The following is a 7936-nucleotide window of genomic DNA, read 5'->3' as shown; positions in this document are numbered from 1 at the left end:
TCTCTATATGTACCACCTTTTTTTAATTTCAAGTTTTGCTCCATGGCGCAATCCATCGATACTACTGCTGTACAAAAGTATAAATTTTTTAAAAGGCTAGAGGGCGGGGCAGTCTAGCTTGGTCGGTTTCACAAGAGGCGAGGGACTTTGTGATTTGACGGCTCATTACTGCTGGAAGGCGGGGCCTTGTGATTTGACTGCTCGTATAAATGCGCCGATGACCTGATCGAGGAGGAGCAAAGAACCGTGCGGTATACTCAAGTTTTCCACTGGAGTAGTACTGCGACGGAGGAGCACGAAACACGGCAGCCCAGTGCCATATGGCGATAAAAAATGATCTAATTTGCTAGTCATCTCATTGTTAGCATTGTTCTATTCATTCCCTAAAAAAAACATTGTTCTATTCATGCCTCGCAGAGAACGTGACACGTGCGGTGAAACACCCAAAGCAAAAGATGAAACACAGGAGCAAAAGAAGAAGGAAGATTATCACCCCAAATGATCTAATTCGCCGCGGAGTCATAACTGCTTCTTCATCGACTCCACGACCTCCATCTCCTTGCGCGTCTCCTCCGCCATCTTCGTCATTGTGTCCATGACACGGCATTTCTCGACGCGAGCCTTCATCATCTATTCCACGGCCATATTACGTACCTTGACAGCAGCCGGGTGCTCGATGCGGAGCTTCGCCAACTCTTCCTTCTGTTCCATGGCGAGGGCCTGCAGCATCTTCATCGAGGAACTACTATTCTCATGCAGCTTCTTCCAGCCGGCGTTCTTCTCCTTCAACAGGTTGATCTCGTGGCAGAGCTTCGCATTGTCCTCCCGAAGTCGTAGGATTTCGCCGGTCGCCTTCTTCTCTGAGGCAATGCTCTTCTTCAGCAGCATCACCAAGCCGGCGGTCAACTCCCCCTGCTGATTGAGCTCAGCGGGCATGTCGTCGAGGCTCTCCTTCAGCAACTCCATCAAGCCTTGGATGAACTCCTTCTGCTTATTGAGCGGATCGGGCATGCCGTCGAGGGATAACGACTCCAGCTCCGCCAGCTCGGCATGTTCGCCTCCGCGGCTAGGGCGCTCCTGGGAGCCATCGCCTGCCAGTGAGAGATCTTTCGAGGTCTCTGCGTGGTGGCGAGCCCTCTCTTTTTTTCTGCAGCCTTGGTTGCCGCTCCCTTGTTATGAGTAGTTCTCGACCTAGAGCTCTGCTCACCGGCCATGGCAACGACGGATGAAAAAAAAGCACTAATGAGGAGGAAAGGTAGAGTGATTTTCGGTTAGGTAGTTCCCCTTTTTATAACCTAAGTACTAGCACTAGTACTAATACCTGCATAGTGGGAACACGTTCAGGTTTGGTACATACTACTAGTAGGTGTGAGCAGGCTTTCGAATGTGATGGGAACAAGGTAAAGATTAATTGATGGTTTTGGTTTCGAGGCCCGAAACGGCTCCCGATGAGTTTAGCGGAACATAAATTTCAAGTACTACACTACTCAAATGCGTAAATATTATGTTACTGTCAAAAATTGGTACAAAATACGAAGGAGACCAATGGAAGTACTACTAGCAACCCACGATTTAACTACTTGCATGCGCACAGTGGAGTAATAATGTCTTTCTTCCGCCCTCACGTCCACTCAATTTGCATGCGCTGTATTAATTGACCATCAATGAAGTGAACGACTTTACACGCGTCAAATTATCACATGGGGTGGATCTTGGTAAAAAATTGCGTCCGCCCATGTACCCGCGTGTGCGTGCGAGGAATGAGTGTGTGCATGGAGTGCGTGCACATCTTCGCTTCGTGCATGTACCGCCAGTATGGCTCAGGGAGGACGAGTACATTCTTCTGGAACCAGCAGCACGTCATTGTGATCAATCCACGCAAGGAGGTCGCGACAACGCCTACACATGTGCCACATGGCTTCATGAACTGTAAGAGAGACACTGTGTAGCGTGCCATTGGTATTCTAATTTACGTATTTTTCACATACTCGAAGTACTAGTAAGGTACACGTGCATTGCACGCATCAGATTTTGCAACCAAATTATGAATAAATACCACACTATAGCATGTAAGCTCTGAGTCATATATGCCTGATGTAGCCCTTCGTTTAATTCTTATAGTTCATCTCATTCAAAATCAATTAGTTTTTATAAAAATGCTAAGAACGCGGGAATAGGAAAAACATGGGATTATAGTGGAATGTCGTCTTGAATCCTACGGGATTGTACGAGTGTTTGATTGTGCATAGAAAAAACGCAGAATTCTTTCAAAGAGATTTGAGTGAATGGGATGTTCCCTATGAAATCTAGTGCAAATGAATCATATGGAAAAATTCCTATGGTTTACAATCCTATGAATCAAACAACCAAGATAGGAAAAATTCCTAATGATTAGAATCCTCCAAAATTCCTTTGAGAATCCTTTGAATCAAAAAAGCCCTTAATCTATTTTATGATTCATGGAATTGTGTGTTGTAAAGCATAAAGTAAAAAACAAAGAATGGCAATTCAACTAGAAAAAAGTTTGGGAAGTAATGATACGGAAGATTCTAAAACAAAAGAGAACCACTGTTGTTTTGAGGTTTGTGCATTATGCTTAAGTTCAACCATGGAGTATGCTAGATTGTACATGTGGCAAAATCCGGTGGGGGCTAGAAGATGGTGCGAGGGGCCGAGTGGAGGGAGACTATGAAGGAATGCACAAGTGCGAGATCGATATTTAGAGAGAGGGCGGACACGTGCGCTGATGCGCGCAGTGGCGGAGCCATGAAAAATAAATGAGCTAGGGGGCCAAGCATTGCTAATCCTTTATGAGGAGGGTCAATTCATGAACTTAAACCATTTTTAGTAGCAATTGTCTAATGATCACATTCATATTAGCCTTGATATATAGTGATGTTAGGGGGGAGGGGGGCAGGGCCCTTACTGCCCCCTGTCTTCGCCATTGTGCACGCGTCTGAGAGATGAAGCGGAAGGCATGGATGATGAGAGGGGGGCGTTGGATACATAATTAATGTGGGTGTATTAGCTATATATGTTAATCCTATATAGAGAGGTATAGATTGATCGATGTGGACGTGGGAAAGAGGGTGAGACCTCACTGGATATATCGATTGATCGGTTTGTGTGGAAAACTATGAAAGACCTAGCTATATACACACATACATAGAGGAACATCGATTGTTGCGCATGCACGCGTGAGAGATAAAGAATGCCCGATATGATGGAGAGGGGGATGTGTGTTGGTGTGTGACTTCATGGGAGACCGACCTGAAGAAAAAGATTGCATGCATGCGATGGATAATGCCAACTGGTAGTGTGTGTGCATGCATGCGCGAGAGAAAGTTAGTGGTACAATTATAAAGAGACTACTATGTGGGTGTAAAAGAATAGCTGAATAGGTGAGGTCACAATCAATATAAAGTTGAATTCAAATATTTGAATAAGAGATCCTGATGTTTGAAACCCATGCATGCATGAATATAACGGAGATCTGCGCGGTGTGGTTTGGAAACGAGTATGTTGTAATGTATACACATTGAACAAGGTCAGACTGATTTGAATTTGAGATACCGATGGCAGACATCATTTGGCCACGTCACATCCGTGCATGGACACACTATTCTAATTGGAGATGATGGGCAGTATATATATATATTATATTGTGTGCGGGTAACTTTAACTTTGAAAGATGGTCGTTGGATGAGGCGAATCCGATGGTCCAAAGATGGCAAATTTGAGCACTACTGGCCGTTGGATATCATCTAGATTCCACCAGATTTCGCCACATGTATAATCTAGAAGACTCCATGGTTGAACTTAAGCATAATGCACAAACATCAAAACACAAGCACTTCTTATTTGTTCTAGAATCTTCCATATCAGAATTGCCCAAATGTTTTTTACATGATTTGCCATTATTTGTTTTTACTTTATGTCTTACGACGCACAATTCCATGAATCTTAAAATAGATTAGCTTTCTTATAAAAACTAGATGATTTTGAATGAAATGAACTATAAGAATTAAATGAACATCTACATCATGCATATATGACTCAAATCTTGCATGCTATAATGTGGTATTTATTCATAATTTGGTTGCCAAATCTCATGCGTGCAATGCACGTGTACCTTACTCTAGTCTAAATGGTGTTTGTGTGTGTTGTGCATGTTGAGATGCAAATTGTCTTTTTTTGGTACACGTTAAGCTTATTCTTCCGAAATTTCATGCCGCGCCTTGTTATGCCGAAAATTCAAGCTAGCGTCTCTGTCTATCATGCTGCGAAACTCCCGCCTCTTCAACCCGCGCCTTGTTAGCCCGAAATATTTAAGATATATCTTTGTCTCGTTGTGCTCCGACAACTCTCTCCATCTCAACCCGCGCTTTGCTATTCCGAAATTACAACGCGCGCGAAAACTCCCACCTCCTGTGAAATCCCGACACGCGAAATGCCCGTGGTACCCATGAACCGAAAGAACCGCCTCAAATCGGTGGGGGTACTTTCGTAACTTACCCCACATTTCGGACAAGCGCGTCTCTAAGCCATGGTTCCCCACTGCCATCCCATCCGCCCACCCATTCGTACACCGAGGCCGCGAAAACCCGCGACGAAACCCCACACCCTGATCCGTCCGCCACCCAGCCGGAGTCTCTTCCCCGACGACGTCGTCCACAGCAACACCTCAACGTCCCTCATCCACCGTACCGGATGAGGATCTGTCGTTGATCTCATCCTCCCGCCGGTTCAGCCACACCGTCCTCCACCTCCAAGGAGCTGCCCCGACGTTCCCCTCATCTTTCGCGCCACCTCCATTCCCACACCGCCGTCTTCACCTGCACCATTGGAAGAGCATCATCATCACCGTTTCCTCGGATGAAGCTGCGGCCTAATCGGCGCCACCAAAGAGGTTGTACACTAATCGCCGCATTTTCTTCTTGATTCGATCTCACGGTGCTGTCGGCGCTTGGTCCCGAGCCGACACGACGCGGCTCCATCCACGGCGGCGTCGCCAGCCACTTCCTCCACGGCGTCGCTCCCTCGGCGGCGACGTCCACATCAGTAGGACCTGCTGCTGCTTTAGCTCTCGCTCGCGCTGCTGCTCTGCTCTTGCTCTCGGTCCCCTGCCTGGTCTGCTCTTGCTATTGCTCTTACTCTCGCTCTTGCTCTTGCTTGCGATGCTGCTCCGATTTAGCTACACTTCACTCTGATGCTGCCAGGGTGAAGGAAGAACAAGCCGCAGCGGGGAGGGGGGCTCGCCGGAGAGGTACCCCACTATCTATCTTAGGGTTCAGGATGGGGGCGGTGGTCGCCGGCGGTGGTGGGGCGTTGGCAGCGCAGTGGCGTGGGGATCACCGGAGAGAAAGCTCGGCACGGGGGGGCTAGAGGGATGGCCGGGGCGGCGGCGGACCGGCGGTGGGGAGTGTTTTCGGGGCGGGCGGGGCGGCGCACCGCCGGCCGCGGGCGGCGGGGCTGCTGTTTGGCTGGCCGGCTCAGGGGGGAGGTGAAGATGAACCGCAGGCCCTTGATTTCGTATCCAACGGCTGCAAAATCGACTGACCAGAGATGAAAAAGTCAGTCGACCCGACGTGTAGCCTCACCTGCTAGTGCGTTCAGTTTCGATTAGTACAAAAATTTAGTTTCGACAGCAAAATTCAGTTTCGACAGGTAAGTTCAGTTTCGACAGTTAAATTTAGTTTTGACAGTTAAGTTCAGAGATGAGCGGCTGATGTATACATCTAGCACTTTGTGGTTATGTATTTTACGTCATCTATTGGAGATGCTATTAGAATTCCACTCAGGTTAATTGTTCGTTGTCTCTCTTGTCCTGCTTCAGCCTCGGCGTCGTACAACTCACCGGAGCTGCTCCAACGACGAAACCCTCCATCACAGCGGAGCAGTACCTCGGGCTCCATCTCCAGACGCCTAAGATCTTCTTCCCCTCCTCCGACAGCCAAGTCAGCCGGAGCATCCTCACCGGCCAACCCAATCACGCTGAGATCGACATGGCTTCGCCAAAGAGGTTGTACACTTGTTGCATCTCTTTTTACTCTACATGTTATATATATTGTCCACTGAGCACTCGTAGTAACGGAAATACGATTATTTTATCCTACTATATGACAAGCAGTGAGGTACCAGGCAACTTAGCTATCCGTGATGGACTCTCTTGAACGCCATCATTATTTATCTCTGCGCGTTTGAGCTGTGCATTTGTCGATGGGCCTGGGAGTTGAGCTAGTATGGCAGTGGCCTGGGTCCAAAGTAATAGAAGTAGCACAAAAACATTTTTTTAGTGTAGGATTTTCCTTGCTCAAGCCTGCCTACTAGAATCGCCAGTGCTTGAAAGGAAAAGTGAATGAAAAACATCGGAATTGGAAAGTTTCCTATGGTACTACTTTTCATGAATTTGGTGCAAAGGAATGGAGCAAAGGAAAACTGTAGGATTTGTTCCTTTAGTGTCTCCTTGAAAGAAAAACCATAGGAATTCTAATTTCCACTTCTCCTCCTTTTCATATTCCTATTCATCAAGCACAAGACTAAGAGATAGTAGCATAATAGCATTATAACCGTACATTTTCTTGTGGTTTGACTTAATCTCACCATGCTTTTTTGCATCCTGTGATCTTCCAATTGTTGTGAATCAAACACCCAGATTGGCAGAAATCCTGTGTTTTTAAATTCTCTGTTTTGCACGTGCATTCCTATCCTATTCCTGTCTATTTCCTATCCCTGCATTGTTAGAATCCTCAAATTCAAACAAGCCCTTACTCAATTACTTCTGTTACAGATATGTGTCAAAGAAAACCTTGTGTGGTTTGTCCTGCTCCTGCGGCGCTGTGTTCCACCCCAGCTCAGCTGCTCCAACGACGGAAGGGTTCACCACAGCAGGGATCCGCTCTCCAGACTGTCTTTCGCCGCCTCAGATCTTCTTCCCCGCCGCCGGCAGCCACGGCAACTGCATTACCATCATCAACTGAGCAGATGACCTTGAGGACTACACGGGTCCGCAAGAGAGGTCGCACTCTTCCGTGTCTGCTTACGTTATGCGTCGCTTAATATGATGACATGCTACATTATCGTCGTGTTCACCTATTAGACTCCGAGTCAGGTCCAAACTAATGCTGAAACTTGAGTTTTTAAATGGTTGTGGGGTACATATTGGGGCAGCAATCAGTACTATCTGTCTACTATCTGGTTAATCTCCGGTGTCTACTATGAGTTTCATGTTGGGTGCAAACAAACATTAAAGGAGCCATTATCTGTATTTTTTAACTAAAGCTATTATCTGCCTGCTATCATTGGTTTTGGGTCTATCCACAGTTTGCTACCATCACTCTGGATTTGTGCATGCACTCCTTACATAATCTCACTATGTTTTATTCCTATGCATGCCAGTTATTGTACACAATGGAACTGATCATGTAGAGCAAAAGAGACGAGCCTTGCGTTGGCAATAAAATTTCATGCAGACGTCGTTCCATGGTGGGCGCAAAGGCAGCCCCCTCCACCCATTTCAGATCATAATCAAGAGGAAGATAACTGTTCTGAGGGGGATTCAGAAGGAGAAGACCACTCCTATTTACCCCATGAGGTCTTCGCTCTAACTTGGCATGCTGATGTTGGTAATATCATGCATATGGTGCCTTGCATTGCTTATTGTATACATTAAAGATGTCATCTGCTTAGTGTGTAGACAGTGCTTTGTGTTCGATAGATCGCATCTGTGTTAGTTTCTTTATCTATTTTAATGTGAATCTGCAATGCCATTCGCACATCATATATGCCTTAACGCTTACCGCTTTCTCGATCATCACCCAGTTCGAGGGTAATATAGTGAATGTTTGCAATGCCACCCTGGTTAGCAGTCATCTTATATGTGAATTATATCATGCCATCATTTTTTTATTACGTGTTAAATTTGTCAACAATTTTA

Source organism: Triticum urartu, chromosome 7, assembly GCF_003073215.2.
Source record: "Triticum urartu cultivar G1812 chromosome 7, Tu2.1, whole genome shotgun sequence".
Lineage (NCBI taxonomy): Eukaryota > Viridiplantae > Streptophyta > Magnoliopsida > Poales > Poaceae > Triticum > Triticum urartu.
The sequence above is the reverse complement of the archived record's forward strand: the minus strand, read 5'-3'. Positions refer to the sequence as shown.